We start from the raw sequence: 18,697 nt of genomic DNA, 5'->3' as shown, positions 1-18,697 counted from the left end.
GAGAGTGGTGAGAGCCTGGAAGGGCTTGCCCAGGGAGGTGGTTGAGGCCCCATCCTTGGAGGTGTTTAAGGCCAGGCTGGCTGAGGTTGTGGGCAGCCTGCTCTAGGGTAGGGTGTCCCTTCCCATGGCAGGGGGGTTGGAACTGGCTGCTCCTTGTGGTCTCTTCCAACCCTGACTGACTCTATGATTCTATGATTCTATGATACCAGTACCTGCAATCCTCAGAAATAGAAAATAAAATGACATCCAGGGAGGCATTGCTCAGCTTACATAAATAGAAGTCTTCTATTTTTATGACTTCCTATCAAGTAAGGCTGTTTCCAGTTCTGTGAGATGATCTCTGCCTGTGGCTCAGGTGGGAGTGCAACCTGTACATTTCTAATGTATTTTGGTGTTTGTTTGTTGTTTTTTTTTTGTTTCAGAATACCCATTCATTTTTTCCCCAGAATACTTATTTTCAGGACAAAGACTTGTAGAGATGAAGGTTAAGACACTGGCTGTCCTAGAGGTTTCAATCTGTTACTTCCAGGTTAGGTATAGTTCAGACATCTGCAGCATAAACCAGACTGGCATGGACCTTTGCTTGCCAGTGCTGCCAGCCATGATCCACTTCAGTGGTGTCTGAGCCAATATCAGTCTGTATAAATTGTCCACAATGGTGTGGACTCTCCTGGCTTAGCAGGAGCTTCTGCTCAACTCAGAGCTCCATGGGAGCTTTAATTCTACATCTTTCTTTACTAGCATCTCCTACTCAAACTTATGCTGTAAGTGGCTTTCAGCAGTGAAACCACTCAGCTAGAAGGATATATCAAGAGATCCTGGTGTAGAAGTAATGTTCTACTACATAAGAACAAGAGGGACATAGAACTGCTTGAGAGAGTCCAGCACAGCTCCACAAAGATGATGAAGGGAATGGAACATCTCTCTTATGAGGAGATCCTGAGTGAGCTGGGGCTGTGCTGCTTGGTGTGATGGTTTGGGGGTTACCCCGCCCCCCCACACTTTTGAATTTGCCCCAGCTAACTCAGACGGACCCTGGGAATATAGATGAAGCAATTTATTTACAGCTAGCAGAATTTACAAGCAGCTATTTACAATATATATACAGTTATATACAATTATATACAGAAATATACAAAGGATAAACAATATAAAAGCACAACTCCCCTCCCAGAAACCTGAGTCCCCAGGAGGGGCTCTCAAACCACCCCAACACCTCCCCCGGCCCCTCTCAACCTTACCCCAGTTCTCAGGAAGAAAAAAGGTGCAGCCAAGAGGTTAAGGAGCAGGGTTAGTAGGAGCAGGGTTAATGAGATGTGACCAGGTCTAAGGCAAAAGCAAGAGTGAGAGACAAAAATGGAGAATGTTTTTTTCTTCTTCCCAGAGTTCTCAGCGTGACTGTGAGAGAAGTAGACACAATTGTTTTTCATTTCACTGCCCGTTATCTAGTTCTTCTACCAAAACATTCCAGCTTGCTTCAAACTAGCACAATCCACCCCTTGTCTACTTCGCTCAGAGTATCGCTGAGAATTATCCAATCTAACCTAAACCAATATTTACACTAAAATAATATATACAAGTTCAGTTCACACTTCAATCAGATGTAGGTGATTCAAAAGCTCAGAACAGGGACTCCCAGGTGATGTTGGGTTTCGTGCTCACGTACTGTAGATTCTATCGTAGATTCTCTCAGTGTTGGGCGCCGATGTTACCTAGAACAGAAAACTCCTAACAACTTGAATTTAAACTCTCTCAGCTAAAGTTAAATTTCTCTGTGGAATACACTGGATTTCACCATTCTCCTGCATTACCCAGTATGTATGACCAGGACCTTCAGCAGAAACCACCCCTCGGACAGGTTTCCCTTCGCCCGAAGGAGAAAATACCCAAACAGTTTTCCCTAACAGATTCTTCTCACGTACAACAGGAACTTTATCACCGTCTACTGTTTGGACCAAATCTGATTGTGCAGGTCCTGCTCTGTTTACTGAACCTCTACTATTTACCAACCAGGTAGCTTGTGCTAAATGTTTGTCCCAGTTTTTCAGAGTTCCACCCCCCATGGCTTTTAGGGTGGTTTTCAGCAAACCGTTGTAGCGTTCAATCTTCCCTGAAGCTGGTGCATAGTAGGGTATGTGATAGATCCATTCAATACCATGCTCTTTGGCCCAGTTTTTCACAAGATTGTTCTTGAAATGAGTACCATTGTCTGACTCAATTCTCTCTGGAGTTCCATGTCTCCACAAGATTTGTCTCTCCAAACCAACAATAGTGTTACGTGCAGTAGCATGTGGAACTGGATAGGTTTCCAACCATCCAGTGCTGGCTTCTACCATCGTTAGCACATACTGCTTGCCAGAACGAGATCTAGGTAAAGTGATGTAGTCAATCTGCCAGGCTTCACCATACTTGTACTTTGACCATCTCTCACCAGAATGCAAGGCGCATCAGGACCAGTTACAATAGTATGTGTCTTCCACTCTTTACCAGTTAAACTGATCTCAGCCTGTACCTTAGTTAACTCTTGAGATCCACCAGTGATTCCAAAGATAGATATGGACTCTGTCCCTTTACAATTAGATGGCAATAAAGTACACTGAGCACCTGTGTCAACTAAAGCCCTGTATTTCCGAACTCTTGAACTGCCAGGCCACCTAATGAATACATTCCAATAGATTCGGTTCTCTCCACTATCCCTTTCCTCCTCCTGGCTGGAGGCAGGGCACCCCTAATGCTGAACATGGCATGTAGGGTGTACACAATGATTGGTGTTGTTGCGAGAGAAATTGCAACTGTTGGAACAATTGCAGTTGCTCTCGGGAGCTGAAGAAGTGACAGCTACTTTTCGGGCATTACTGCCTCTGTTTCTGCCACTCTGCAGTTCCCTGACTCTCTTTGAAAGAGCTGAAGTGGGTTTACCATCCCATTTGTTCATGTTCTCACCGTATGTGTCACGCAGAAGTATCCACAGTGACGCACGTGATTGCTGCTGTCTGGGTGGAATTTGTCTCCTCCTGGGCTGGAATTGCCTTGCAGGAGGTGGGCGTCTGTTCCTGACTGCAGAAACATGCACCCATTATCACTCCTTGCTAGGAACTTGCTGGCCAAGATGTTAGCATAGGATGAAGGAGCAAGCTTAATCAGCTTCTTCATGAGACCTGTTCCCAAAGGAATATCGTCAGGCTCATGAGTACCATGATCTCCATAAAGCACTTCCTTCACAGCAAACTCCTTCAGAAGCTTAATTCCCTGCTCAACGGTGTTCCACTTCTTGGCAGCCCATGGCAAATCATCTCGGGAAGGATATCTCATAGCCACAGCCAACAGAAGGCGTGTCCACAAGCTAACCCTACCAAGAGGACTTGCTAGGTGTTTGTCCACTCCACTCTCCTTAGTGAGTGGTCCCAGCTGCTTGGCAGACTTGTCTCCTACCTGCAGAGCATTAGCACCAATGCCACGGCATCTCACTAGCCAGCTAAGGATTGGCTCGCCTGATTCCCTTGTGTATTCCTTCCTAACTTCCCTGACCTCTCTGAGGTTGCTTCAAACTAGCACACTTGGAGAAGAGGAGACTGAGAGGTGACCTCATCAATGTTTATCAATATGTACAGGGTGAGTGCCAGGAGGATGGAGCCAGGCTCTGCTCAGTGACAGCACAAGGGGCAGTGGGTCGAAGGTGAAGCATAGGAGGTTTCATTTAAACACGAGGAAGGATTTTTTTCCCTGTGAGGGTGACAGAACACTGGAACAGGTTGCCCAGGGGACGTTTGGAGTCTCCTTCTCTGGAGATATTCAAAACCTGCCTGGATGCATTCCTGTGTGATCTGGTCTAGGTGATGCTGCTCTGGCAGGGGGGGTGGACTAGGTGATCTTTGGAGGTCCCTTGCAGCCCCTCACATTCTGTGAACAGTAAGATGGGCTTGGTAGTAGGAATGACTTTTACAAGTACTCCCCCTTTTTAATGTCTGTGTATGCTAGCAGCACAAATAATGATTGCCACTGCCTTTCAGATTCTATTTGTGTTTAATTTAGAAGAACTGGAGACCATGTAGTTCTGATCTATCTCCATCACTTGCAAATTGAAATACAGCTGACTTTAGAAACAAGTTAGCCAGCTGCTTGCTGCAGAACATCAGTTAAGGATAAACAAAGTCATGTCCTACATAAAATTTCATTGGAAATATTGGTTTAGCTACCTGAGTTTGAATTCAGGAGAGGCATGTGGCTCTTGAATAAGTTCAGTTATAACTACTTGCAGGTGAGCCTGTGGGATTCATTAGTCCAGGCTGGGCTAGAAAAATGAAAGGATGTCTTTTGGCCTGGACCACAAAACTTCATGATTGTGGAAGAAGTGTCTAGTGTGATAAAACCCATCGCTTGCCCAAACCTAATACCCTTGGTAGCATAACAGGAGAAGATCTTGCTTTTGGATTCCCTGATGAAAATGGTCTGTAGGGTTGCCTACAGGTATTCATAAGGGCAACAATAGATGCAGTTTTGCTTTACTTAGTTTTAAAAAGTCTCTCTCTGTGCCTCATGTCCAGTAGGCAGCAACACATAGAATCATACAATCAGTCAGGATTGGAAGGGAACACAAGGATCATCTTGTTCCAACCCCCCAGCCATGGGCAGGGACACCTCACACTAGATCAGGCTGCCTAGAGCCTCATCCAGCCTGGCCTTAAACACCTTCAGAGATGGGGCTTTGGCCACCTCCCTGGGCAAAAAAAAACCTCACATCTCAGTCCAAAAATTTCCTTCATTTCATTGAGCTTAGAAGTATTGCAGAAAACTCAGTTACCCTCTTTCAAACATCAGACAACAGGGAAGAGTCCTGCCTGACATGATGAGTTATCCCAACAGAGTCTTTATGCTGAGATGAGTTTTGTATTTCCAAGTGTAAAAAGAGCAGTGAAGTAACCTAGGATTTCTTTCTTGGCTCAGCCAGGTAACCTGAAATGATTTGTCGGTGAAGTCAGTTGGGAAAGTAGTGCAATTCCTGGTTGTAGCTCTTGGAAGCCAGGGCAGAAGCAAAGCCAGGTGATTTTGATAGCAGTTGTGGTGTTATCAGGAAGAGTCTGGAAAGAACACATTAAGATCTGGGTTCAATTTATTCTAGGAGCTAAGGTTCAAGTTCAAATCCAAGCCAGGATTAAAAAGGACTAGAGTATTCAGCAGGAGATTTTGGCTTCACATGATAGCAACAGTGAGAGATCTAGCTGGCTTTGGTGACAGGTCAGCTTTTTAAATCACCTTTAGTTTCTACATCTCCCCTTACAGATAATTGAAACCATCTTGTCTTACATATATGTAGCACAAATTTCTGTGGGGAACGTCTTTATCCTGAGAAATTACTTTCTCCCCCCTGCAATTGAGACAAAGAAGCTCCTTTTTCAATCCCTGACATCTTCCTTCCAGCTCCTGTCCAACAATCTGGGCCTAATTTGAATGCCAGCGACGAGGAAAAACCTGCTCTTTTGCTTACCTCAGTGCATGAAAGGCTAACTCTGTACACCTACGTTTCACACTGCCTGCTGGTGTGTCAAAGGCATTTTACCACACAGCTGGTGAAGGGATTTTCACAAACACAAGAGAAGCCTGTGTGGTAGTTGTTTTAACTTTTCCTTTCAACTCTTTTTTCCTCCCATTAAGCTCCCAGATGACTGCACATTCTTGAAGGCAGCAATCTGTTTAATCTAGTTTTAGCCTTCCTTTTCCTGTTTTGCTGTTTACTTTTCATTCCATGCCAGTAGCTATTGAGGCAACACTGTGGGGCCATTATTTGTTTCAGGCATCTTGGAATATGTGTGTTGGCCTCGCTCTGTGTATGCATGCACGAGAGAGGGGGAATAAACATACATGTGGCCAATTAGTTACACTTAAATTAATGAAGAGCAATCTATGAACCTCCTCTTTCTGAGAATTTGGAAATACTGAGAATGTTTGCCATGTAGTCTTCAAGAACTTCAAAAGCAGCTAGAAGGTCACAGTCTAATACTCCCTTCTGTCCACTCATGTCTTCTCTAAAAATGTTTCCCAACTTAATCTTCAGGGTATGGAACAGGAGGGCAGAGGGGGAGCAGCAGTGTTTACGACCAAAGTGCAAAGATGAGGAAGAAAATTAAATCCACACACACAAAAAAAAAAGAGAATCTTTTGATCTCTGCTTCGTTTTCCTCATTAGGAACTTAACAGTACCAGCAGTTATGTTTTAACTAAACACTGAGTTTATGGACCCATGTCTCTGTCTACAGATAAGGGAAGGTCAAGAGGAACTGGGCTAATGCTGGCTTTGCTTTTGCAGATTTTTCTTGAATTGGGACACCCAAACAAGTCAGTGGGAGCCTAAACATCACCAGAGATTTGCCTGTCTTGGTCCTTGGAGTAGGTAGGATATGATCAAAGGTTTCTGCTCTGGATATACACAATCCTGGTAGGAAAGAGCCTCAATAACACCACAGGTAAAGGTGCCTCTGGTATCACAGAATGTCAGGGGCTGGAAAAGACCTTGAAAGCTCATCCAGTCCAACCCCCTTGCCAAAGCAGGATCACCTAGACCAGATCACACAGGAATATGTCCAGGCAGGTTTTGAATACCTCCAGAGGAGACTCCACAACCCCCCTGGGCAGCCTGTTCCAGGGCTCTGTCACTCTCACAGGGAAAAAAAAATCCTCCTTAGCTTTAAAGGAAACTTCCTATGCCTCAACTTCCACCCATTGCCCCTTGCCCTGTCACTGGGCATTCACAGAACAGAGCCTGGCTCCAGCCTCCTGGCACTCATCCTTTACATGTTTATAAACATCGATGAGGTCGCCTCTCAGTCTCCTCTTCTCCAAGCTCAAGAGCCCCAGCTCTCTGTCTCTCCTCATAAGAGAGGTTCCAGTCCTTTAATCATCCATAGAACATGAAAGAAAATACCACAGTGAAAACAAGAACAGCAAAACTAACCCAGCCAGCTAAATGTGGATGGAAAAGTGAGGGAAAAGGCAGGTTTTATGTGTCCCCTTCTTTTTGGCTCTCGAATCACACGAAAACCTCAAGAGTCAGAAAATGAAAGGAGGAGGGAGGCCTACGATGTCTCTGCTCTGTAGGAAAGATTCTGTCAAACCACTCTTCAGAGCAGGCACAAGAAACACTTTCCTCTAGCAGTTTCTGCCTCTGGTTCCACAAAAAGAAAACAAAAGAGAGACTCATTTTTGTCCCATCTCTTTTACCTGCATAACTAAGGCAACTGACTTATCCATGAAAGTAGTGCCTTGTCCACTTGATTATCACCATCCTTGTCTGATAACTCTACAAAGCCAACATATTCTCTTTGCCTTTCCACTGTCCTGGCTTCACAGATGTGCTTTGTCTTCTGCAAATCCTAGCAGAGATAGCAAGCTGAACTTGCATGGTGTGTTCTGCCATGCCACCAGTCCCCAGGGGATGCCTTGAAGGGCCATTCCAAAATACTGACCTGTCATACTTCATCCTCCAAGTGGGATGCCTCAAAGCTGTGTGCACCAGAAAGCAGTTCAGATATTCAATGAGGAAGTCAAAGACACATCAGAAGTCCCCAAGAAGAAATAAAATATGACCTAGTCTGAAATTAGCTCTGATACTATCCAAGGAAAGCAAAAAAAAATTGTCTTTCTGCGATTTCTTACAAATGGAAGGAAAATAAATGCAGGAAAATAACCCAGCCAGATTCTACCCTCCTGAAGCTACTCTGAGGCATATAAACAAGTCTCTGAAGCTACTCTGAGGAATATAAACAAGTATCTTAATGCTGGACATTAAGGAAAACTCACATTAGGGCAATACCCAGAGGGAAATGGCTTGCACAGATGAGTGTATTGGAGAAGTAGGGCATGTCCCTTATCACTGTTGGTCATTTATAATTTATGGTCTAAGCACACAACCAATGCTGAAATAGTTCCAAAAATAAAAAGGAAAGAAAAGAAATAATAGTTCCTGAGAAGTCAGTGTGCTGGCTCTGACTGACACTGGCTACAAACATGGCTGAGTGAACAGCACTGAGCTGAATCTGGAGTTTAAGCACAGGCAGGTCATTTCAAGCAGTCCTGCAGTTAAGCAACACTCATTCCCCTAGGGAAGTCTACTTTCCAACACTTCCATCATTCCACGTGAAACCTTCTGTCAGAGTTGCTGGCTGTTCTTATTAGGGTTTTCTTCTTTCTTCAGCTTTACTCTTTCTACAGAATTTGGAATGTTTAGGGAAGCTGCTGTAGTCGTTTTTCTCAGATGTCTTGTTCTGAAAAGCTTTCACCTGCAAAAGATTCATCCTGATGAGGAGTTCCAGCTTTATTTGCAGGAGAAAGCACTGTCTAAGCGAAGGATGCTCAGATTCTGAGACGCTAACATGAGCAATCCTGAGTGGAGATCTGTCAGGGTGTTCTGGAATTTTGTATGTCAGCATGCAGAAAAAGCAAGCAAATGCAAAGGAATGTTCCTGAAAACAGCAGTGGAAAGCAACTTTTTTTTGGTACATACCCTAAAAAGACATTATTATAAGGATTATGACAGCAAGAGCCCCAAACCAGGAGGCAGAAGTACTGAACTTCAGAAGCGCAGGAGATAGCGCGAACTAGCTGGCTCACAGCTGTGGAATGAGGACCCTTTCCCTTCCAGATCACAGGAGTACCCCAGGGCAGTTGGTCTGTGGCACCAATCTGTCACCAGTTGGTGACACCATCAACTTACCAGGTGCAGTGTGGTTCACAAATACATAAGATAGTTAACATGAACTAGCTGCACCACTGGTGCTGTCAGAAGAGAGATTTATCATTAGACTGATCCTTCATCTACAGGAAAGAGTTTGAAGGCACAGTGAATCATGGACAAATAAGGAATTTGACATGTAGCAGGATAAAGCTGAGCAGAGGGCTAACAGGCAGGAGCGGAGCCAGCAGTGTTCTCCTCAATAAAGGACAAATAACGCACAGAGGCAGCAAAGATGATGCGGGTAGTGAGATACTGTCACAGGTTGCCCAGAGAGGTGGTAGAAGATCCATCCTTGGACACGTTTGAGGTCAGGTTGGACAGAGGTCTCAAAAACCTCATATAGTAGAAGATAGAATTGTAAAGTCATTTGGGCTGGAAAAGATCTCAAAGGTCTTGGATGAGGCCTTGAGCGACCTGTCCTAGTGGGAGGTGTCCCTGCCTATGGCAGGGGTTTGGAACTGGATGAGCTTTGAAGTCCCTTCCAACCTAAACCATTCTACGATTCTATTCTATCATCAAGTGTAAGATATCCCTGCTTACTGGGGTTGGACTGTCTGACCTTTCAAGACCTCTGCCAGAACAAACCATTCTATAAGGAATATGCAGCTTTTGCTGTCTAAAGGGAGAAACTAGTTATACTTTCTCCTACACATAACAAGGTAGACCACCAGGTTCTTCTTGCGTGGCCTCTACTGAGATCCCTAGCTCAGTGTTTTATTCTGGATCTCAGCATCCAGAAGCATTTAAGCCTTAGAAAATCATAGAATGGCTTGAGTTGAAAGAGACCTTAAAAATCATCTAGTTCTAACTCCACTGCCATTAGGCAGGGACAGCTCTCACCAGACCAGACTGCTCTAAGCCTCATCCAGCTTCCAAACGCTTTTAGGTGGAATCTGGGCTTCCCAAATGCTAATGCAGGAATTCTTCCTGAGCCCCACAGCATGTGGTTTGTGCAAATATGCATGTGAGTGCATGCATGTGCTCATCAGGGAAGCAAAAAGAAGGAAGTGAGGCAGCAGACACATGACTCAGGGTGTGTGTGAGATTGGTAACATAACCCCAGTATTGCTGGGTTATCAGCAAGTTTGGATCTTCATTCTGCAGCAGCTGGGCTAGCTCCCAACAGAAAATGCTGCAGGCAACGTTTATGCTTCATAGTCAGCTATCCATGGGACCAGGTGAGAGATTAGTGACCAGGTAGGGTTTCACACCTGTCAACAGAGTGAACGCTGTGGCAGCTTGGGAATAGTTAGCAAGAGAGGAAATAAGACAGGTTTGTTTGTTTTTCTGTTCTAAACCACAAGTCTGGAATAGAAGGAGAATTGTCTTCCTTTGCATTTGAGCTGAAGGAGAACTGTCTCTCTCTGGAATTCAGTACGTGACATGTGCCTGGGTGAGACGTGGTCCAAAGTCATGTTGCTGCGTGTGCTTGGCAGCGACGCTGGCTGAATATCTATAGATGTCCTCCCACCCATATCTGCCTGAGTACTGCAGCCCACCACCCCTCCCTTTGGGCCACTTTTGCTTCCATCTGAAACCACTGCATGGAGATATCTGTCTGGAAGACAAAGAAATAAACTCAAACATTTTTAGGAATGCTGTTTTCCAGCCAGATCAATTTCCTGACCTGATCCATGGCATTGATGCAAAAGCTAGAAGGACCAGTCCAGCCAAGAAGGCTGAGCACAGAGATACCAACTAGCAGTGAGAGGCTGCAAAGAGCTGAAGTCTGAATTGCTGCCAAAGACTTTGTGTGGTGAACCCACAGCTGAAGATGCAGTTTGGGGAAGAACAAAGCTTGGCCTATCCCAATGTGTGTTCTGAACAATGCAGGAACACCATAGGTTTAGCTGCTTTTTACCTCTCTCTGAATTAAAGGGCATGAATCTAGGTTTGCATTTTTCACCCCAAAACACCTTATTAAGCAGCTGGTTTCTGCTAATGTAATTAATCGGGAGACTTTAACAAGGCAATAATAATTAATCAGGAAAATGATCACTATTTCATTCCAGATTTCAAACCTCATTTATCTTCCCTGACCTGTTGAGGCTGTCCCACATGCTGTGTGTTCTGGGCAGTGCATGGTCTCTTATTTTTAGCTCTAGATGAGAGCAACACAGCTGCTTTAAAGAAACATCAATCATCACAGAATAGCACCGAATGTTAGGTGTTGAAAAGGACCTCGAAAGATCATCCAGTCCAACCACCCTGCCAGAGCAGGATCACCTAGAGTAGATCCCACAGGAACACATCTGGGTGGGTTTTGAATGTCTCCAGAGAAGGAGACTTCACAACCTCTCTGAGCAGCCTGCTCCAGTGCTCTGTCATTCTCACAGTCGAGAAGCTTTTCATTACATTCAGCATTCAGATGGAACATCCTCCGTTCCATCTTGCACCCACTTCCCCTTGTGCATAACGTTGGACATCACTGAGAGGAGCCTGGCTCTGTCCTCCTGACATCACTGAGAGGAGCCTGGCTTTGTTGTCCTGACATCACTGAGGGGAACCTGGCTTTGTCATCATAGAATCATAGAATCAACCAGGTTGGAAGAGACCTCCAAGATCAATCCAGTCCAACCTAGCACCCAGCCCTATCCAGTCAACCAGACCATGGCACTAAGTGCCTCATCCAGGCTTTTCTTGAACACCTCCAGGGACGGTGACTCCACCACCTCCCTGGGCAGCCCATTCCAATGCCAATCACTCTCTCTGTGAAGAACTTCCTCCTAACATCCAGCCTATACCTACCCTAGCACAACTTGAGACTGTGTCCCCTTGTTCTATTGCTGGTTACCTGGGAGAAGAGGCCAACCCCCACCTGGCCACAATGTCCCTTCAGGTAGTTGTAGACAGTAATAAGATCACCCCTGAGCCTCCTCTTCTCCAGGCTAAACAACCCCAGCTCCTGACATCACTGAGAGGAGCCTGGCCTTATCCTCCTGACATCACTGAGAGGAGTCTGGCTCTGTCCTCCTGACACTTGCCCTTCACATAAATACAATTGAGGTCACCGCTCAGTCTCCTCCAGGCTAAAGAGCCCCAGCTCCCTCACTTTTCCACTCCCTTCATCATCTTTGTGGCTCTGTGCTGGATGCTTTCAAGCACTTCCCTGAAGCCATTCTTGTGCTGAGCGGCCCAGAACTGGACACAACTTTCCAAATACAGCCTCACCAGGGCAGAGTAGAGGGAGAGGAGAACCTTATGATGCCTATTAGTCTTGGAAAGCAATGAGGTGTTTACAAGATTATCTTAAAATTTACCTGCCTAAGCTTTCTTCTGCTCTCTCTTTCTCAGCTTTTCTTTTTTTAACCTGTGACCTAAATGAAAAACCAGCTGATCATTTTATTGATTGATCACACACAAATAAAAATGTAATTGGTTTTTTCCCTTCTTGAGCAGTATCTTTTGGCTCTTTAAAATGTAACATTTCCAATAGCTCAATGAAATCTGTTTCTTCCACCCCCTGATTGGCACACCTAAGCAGTTTGGGAGTTCTGGATGCACAATCTATCATCATAGAATCATCATAGCATCAACCAGGCTGGAAGAGACCTCCAAGATCATCCAGTCCAACCCAGCCCTATCCAGTCAACCAGACCTTGGCACTAAGTGCCTAGATCTAAATCTAGATTGCAAGACCTTTCTAAAATCAATGAACTCTGTTTAAAATACTTGGGTACTTTTATTACTGAAATGGAGTCACCAAGTCAATTGATGAATGAAACTGAGCAGGTTTCAGGATCAAGCTCAAGCTGATACAAAGTCCTGAGTTACTAACACTTAAAAAAAAAAAATTCTCTGAAGCTCACATCTTTCCCCAACTGTAGCTCTGTTTCCTTCTTTCCATGTGTACCATTACACAAGAAATGTAAATTAAGATGCAGTCATATCTTGAGTAGTTGTTGAAATTAGCATTCTGCTCATCACTGGATTTTCTCTGTGCCAGACAGAGCTCTGCTTTTTTCCACATTACACCATCTTGGACCCTGATCCTGCATGTGCTTACTTGATTATTCTGAGTACTTCGGAGTACTCTTATAACTCTCTCATGCAATGAACATCCAAGACTGTTTTGAATATGTTAATCTCAGGGTAAAATTAAACATAAATCCACGCTGTCAGCACTCTGAAGGATTGATGCATTTGCAAGTTAATCTCTGAGGATCTGAGTGCCAGTCAGAAGCAATGATCAATATCAGTTCAGTATTGCTTCCCAAGTAGGTGCATGCTTTCATGAGGGTTTGTATGACTCCCATTGTGCCCCTCTACTTGGCCATGATGAGGCCACGTCTGAAATACTGTGTTCAGCTCTGGGTGCCAGAGTACAGGAAAGACATTGAGGTCCTGGAACAGGTCCAGAGAAAAGCAAGGAGGCTGCTGAGGGTTTTGGAGGGTGTGGCATACGAGGAGTGGCTGAGGGAGCCAGGGTTGTTTAGTCTGGAGAAGAGGAGGCTAAGGTGAGAACTTACTGCTCTCTTGAAAGGAGGTTGTAGTGAGGCTGGTGTTGGTTTCTTCTCCCAAGTAACTAGCAATAGGACGAGAAGAAATGGGTTTAAGTTGTGCTAAGGGACATTTAGACTGGACTTGAGGAAAAATTTCTTTACTGAGAGAGTGGTGAGGCATTGGAGCAGGCTGCCCGGTGAGATGGTGGAGTTGCCATCCCTGGAGGTGTTCAAGAAGCTGTAGATGTGGTGCTTTGGGATACAGTTTAGTGGCCACAGTAACTGGATTACAGTTGGACTAGAGGATCTTAAAGGTCTTTCCCAACCTTAATGATTATATGATTACAGAAGTGCTGAGATTCCTATTTTGTAGTCACAGAAGGACCAAAGACGGGACAGGATAGAATCAAAAAGTGCTGCCATAGGAGACTGAGTATTTATGTGGCCTGAACTCTCTTTGCCAGCTCCAGTTTATTTTAAAGATTCTGATGGATTAACTTTGAACAGCCAGGCCTTATGCCAGATCAGGCACTGTCCATCACTTCCATCCCAGCTATACATTAAAGCTCACAGCAGATGCAGAGTTAGCAGAAAGGTGTCACATTGACAGGGACTGTGTTGGGCACTCTGACAAATTCAGCAGACATGCCTGCTCCAGGATAAACACTCTGGAAGTACACAGATCCAGGATTACTGCTCATGTAACCATGACTTTACAACCTTGTCTGAGGAGAGATGGTGTCTGTGGTAAGGGAAACTGTGGATCCTGGGGCATTTTTGCCCCTTCCCATCTTCACTCAGCAGCCAGCAGAGCTTGGAGAAACCAGGTAAGTTAGAAACATGATGGACCACAAGACTGTGAAACCCCGAGGACCTTTGGGAATTTGGGGTAGTTAAAAAGATACAGCAGTAAAAATGGAGCAAGGGAACCAAAGTGGATTGCTGAAAGCATGGGGAGAGAGAGATCAAGGCAGCTTGAAGAAACATGTTAGGTGGCATGGAAGGCAGAATCTGGGTGGCAGCGGACTGGAGAGCAAGCTGGACTCCTGGGGAAATCTTGAGATGGCTTAAGAACATTTCCAAGTGTCTAAAAGTATAGCCTGGTACTGCTGCCTGGCTGCAGAGAGGCTGGGATCTCTGCTAGGGGCTGACAGTCATGAGAGCTACAAAACTGTGCCACGAGATGTGTGGCTGTCACAATGACAGCCACATACACACAGACATCTCCTTATCTGCTGCCTGCTTGCATTCACAATTTACCTATTTTCAACAAGACATTTAACAACCCTGCGTGGGGCAGGGCAGAAACTCCACCTGACACTTTATTCTGCTTCGATGGGTGGGATGGCACAGAGTTGAGTCAAGGGACAGGAGAAGGCCAGAGCTGAGCCTCCCACACTGCTGAGCTTCCAACACTGTCCTGCCTCCGTCTGGGAGCTGTAGCTTGGCTCAGGGATGAGAAGAGGAACTGCTTCAAGTGCAGTGGGCACTGGGAATCAGCTCTGCAAATCTCAGATAGCTGAATTTGGGGAAACCAAAACAAACTCTCCGTGGTGAGGAACTGGTGAAGAGTGCAGCCCAAAGCAGATTACTCTTTATTTATTTCACAACTCCATTTCTAGAGCTGAAGTAATGTGGGCAGAGGAGAACAAGAAACATCTGAAATGCATATATGGGAGCTTTGTTGATCCATCTAAAAATGTCTCTCATGTTTGTTTAATCTTTATTTTGCATGCCATGAGATTTGTATTGCAACTGGGATAACTGACATCTTTTCTATGGCACCTTTCTCCTGTAACAACTTTTGGAGCTCATAAAGCATCTTTCTAAATATCCATCAATTAAGCCTCATATAATCGTTGTGTGGGTAAGAAAAGCCACTCTGTTTGTTCTCTTGTCACATCGAGATGTGTTTAAATCACATGAACCTTCAAGGCTTCAAAGGAAAACAGCAGAAAGCCGTGAAGAGTCCATCTGCCTTCTTATGTTAACATGCCACCATTGTTCCTCCGGTTCCTTATCAGCACTGTGGTCAGCCTTCAAGTGAGATAGAAGTTCATCTTTGACCTGTCAGCCACTGAAGGACTGGAGACCTGTGCAGACAGCATTTCACACCACTGCGTATCAGAGCTGTGGTCTGCCAGGGCGCACACCACCACACGCTGCCTGCCTTGCCTCGCTTGTAGCGGTTGCTCCTCCCTTAGTCACAAATGATTCCAGGGTTTGTTGATCTTTAGGGCAGGCTGCTGGATCTCTGTTATAAAAACGTTAAAGGTGGGTAGAGCTGGGGTGTGAGGGTGTATGTGACGGAGCATGACGGAGAGGTTAAGCCTATTTATTCTAGATAAAAGCAGTAATAGACTTGTAAAATAAGCATTATTTTTCAAGGCGTTCTAGCCTGAGGCACAGTTAGCTGGAGAGATTTTTTTTCCCCCCCCAAGGCCATAACAAAACATTTATATTCCAGACTCAATTATTTATCAACCTGAAATAGACACTTTATCTCAGGCACCACTTTTAAAGTCTGGAGAAGTTAGTGACTTGGTAAATTCTTTTGAAATGTGTCTGCTTTTCAAAGCAATGCTTCGTGCATTCCCCTGCAGTTTTGGGGACGCTCAAAGTCACTGATGGAGAAAAATTCAACGTGAAATTTGCTTAACACTTGGAGCACAGCCCTGTGAGGAGAGGCTGAGGGAGCTGGGGGTGTGCAGCATGGCAAAGAGGCTCAGAGGTGATCTCATTGCTGTCTACAACTACTTAAAGGGAGGCTGGAGCCAGGTGGGGTTGGCCTCTTCTGCCAGGCAGCCAGCAATAGAACAAGGGGTCACAGTCTCAAGTTGTGCCAGGGAAAGTATAGGCTGGATGTTAGGAGGAAGTTCTTCTCAGAGAGAGTGATTGGCATTGGAATGGGCTGCCCAGGGAGGTGGTGGAGTCACTGTCCCTGGAGGTGTTGAAGAAAAGACTGGCTGAGGCACTTAGTGCCATGGTCTGGTTGATTGGATAAGGCTGGGTGCTAGGTTGGCCTGGATGATCTTGGAGGTCTCTTTCAACATGGTTGATTCTATGATTCTATGAATCTATAAATTGGTTCAATGTTTGGGTTTGAGATAATACATTGAAACTCCACCTGTGTGAAAGAAAAATATCAGCTCCCACCTGGCACAAAGCAGCTTGTTTTACCGCAGATGCATAGAGAACTTGAGGAGATCTGTCACACTTCTCTGAAAGCCACCTTACTTTTCCATGATGCTTTCAAAGAGAACTTTTGTACATAGGCACCACTGGCATCTCCATTCAAAAGCAGTGAGCCTACTGCTTCCATGCTGTCAGCCAGGGAGCCAGAGGCGTTCACTGATGGCTATTAACAAACCAAAAGACATTGTCCAGGTGTATTTCTGCTGGATTTGCAGCTAAAAATACCCTTAGCAAAAGTCTGAAAGAGGAAGGAAACCACAAGCGCACATCAATGAATCTGAGGCTCACCTGGATGAGAGGCTTTGGGAGGACGGCTGGGTTGAGGGATGACTTTTCCTTACCCTCTCACCGGGATTTTTGGTCATCTTGTGATCTAGAGGATGGAACTATCATTCCAGCACCCGAGGGGTTTAGCACTTTGTTGTTATTTTAAAGCTATTTGTGCATTCACTGTATGCATTATGGAATTGCTGTGTGCTGTTTGTCTCTTAAAAGCCAGATCTCAGAGCCACTGTTGGAGCTTCCTAATCGCAGGCATGGACACTCCTGAACTCTAACTAGCAATGTTCTCTACATAGTCTTCTTGGTTTTCCCAGGTGCTCCCCTCCCCCCCCTTCCCTTCCCTTCCCTTCCCTTCCCTTCCCTTCCCTTCCCTTCCCTTCCCTTCCCTTCCCTTCCCTTCCCTTCCCTTCCCTTCCCTTCCCTTCCCTTCCCTTCCCTTCCCTTCCCTTCCCTTCCCTTCCCTTCCCTTCCCTTCCCTTCCCTTCCCTTCCCTTCCCTTCCCTTCCCTTCCCTTCCCTTCCCTTCCCTTCCCTTCCCTTCCCTTCCCCTCCCTTTCTTTCTTTCTTTCTTTCTTTCTTTCTTTCTTTCTTTCTTTCTTTCTTTCTTTCTTTCTTTCTTTCTTTCTTTCTTTCTTTCTTTCTTTCTTTCTTTCTTTCTTTCTTTCTTTCTTTCTTTCTTTCTTTCTTTCTTTCTTTCTTTCTTTCTTTCTTTCTTTCTTTCTTTCTTTCTTTCTTTCTCTCTTTCTCTCTTTCTCTCTTTCTCTCTTTCTCTCTTTCTCTCTCTCTCTCTCTCTTTCTCTCTCTCTTTCTTTCCTCTCTTTCTTTCCTTCTTTTGTTCTCTCTCTCTTTCTCTACTGTCTTTCTTTCTCTCTTCCTCTTTTCTCTCTTTCTTCCTTTCTTCTTTCTTTGGGGAAAAAGTCAGTAATAATGATTTTTAATTTCCATGGCATATGCTTCTCTATAAATACAGCTTCTATTGAATGCTTTGCTATCAGGGAGCAAACCTGCTGACTCACTGGTAACAGCTTACTTCCAAAGCTGGCAACATTTCTCATTGATTGCCCTGTACACAAAATCTCCCCATTGCACGTGTGTGTAATTAACAGTAAATAAGGCCTCTTCTATTTAAAGGCTATGAAAAGAAGAGAATCAAAACCCTTCATGTTATAACCTGCCTGATTTAAAATGAATGAGAATTTTTGTCCAAACACCATTTGTAGTGTGCAGGATGAAGATTCCCAGCATGCAGGGAAAAGCTTTCCTGATACCACTAGCAGAAGACAAAATAAAGAGCAGAAACTACTTAGGAATTCACTGGCAACCTTGGAGGGAGTGAGAAATAAATACCACCATCACTACTCCCCCACCTTCCCCTCCACTATGTACAGTGCTTCCATTTGGCAAGAAAAAGAAATGTTTACTCACTAAAGCATTTATTTCTAAACAGTCAGGTGTGGCTGCCCTTTACAGGAAAGCTGCTGCACGACTGGCAAGGAAAGAGAAAAAAAAATTAACCAGCAAAATAAATACTGTGAAGAGGAAGGAGATAGAGCCCAGAGGAAAAGTACTACGATAGGAAAGGGCAGTGGATCAGCACAAGTTTGCTGGTATGTGCAAAAAGTGCCAACATCTGATTTGGGGTTTTTTTTCCCACCGTAAGAAGAAACTACTGAGCATATTTTAAGTCATTCCTGCTTGTATTTTCTAACACCCCCCCCAACTCCTTCCCCCTTCCTGTGTAGGGTTTTTTGTTTTGTTTATTTCTTTTTCTTTTTAAACAACAAGAAAGAAGATAAATTGCTGGTTGTAAAGAGTGCTGCAGGGGAAACACTGGGGATATAACCACCTAATTATGAATTTCCTGAATGTGCAACATGACCAGGAGCAACTGGACAGGATTAGTGCTCTACATTTCATCTCCAGCTGGTTCATGAATAATCTGCAACATCTTCCAAGAAGAGCTTTTTTTTTTTACCTCCGTGGCTCTCCTCTTTGCCTTTAACAATGCAAGCAATACTGCTTTGTTTTCCTGTTGAGCCTGCCCTGAAATG

This window comes from Pogoniulus pusillus, chromosome 26 (assembly GCF_015220805.1).
Source record: "Pogoniulus pusillus isolate bPogPus1 chromosome 26, bPogPus1.pri, whole genome shotgun sequence".
NCBI classification, from domain to species: Eukaryota; Metazoa; Chordata; class Aves; order Piciformes; family Lybiidae; genus Pogoniulus; species Pogoniulus pusillus.
Note: the sequence above shows the minus strand (reverse complement) of the source record.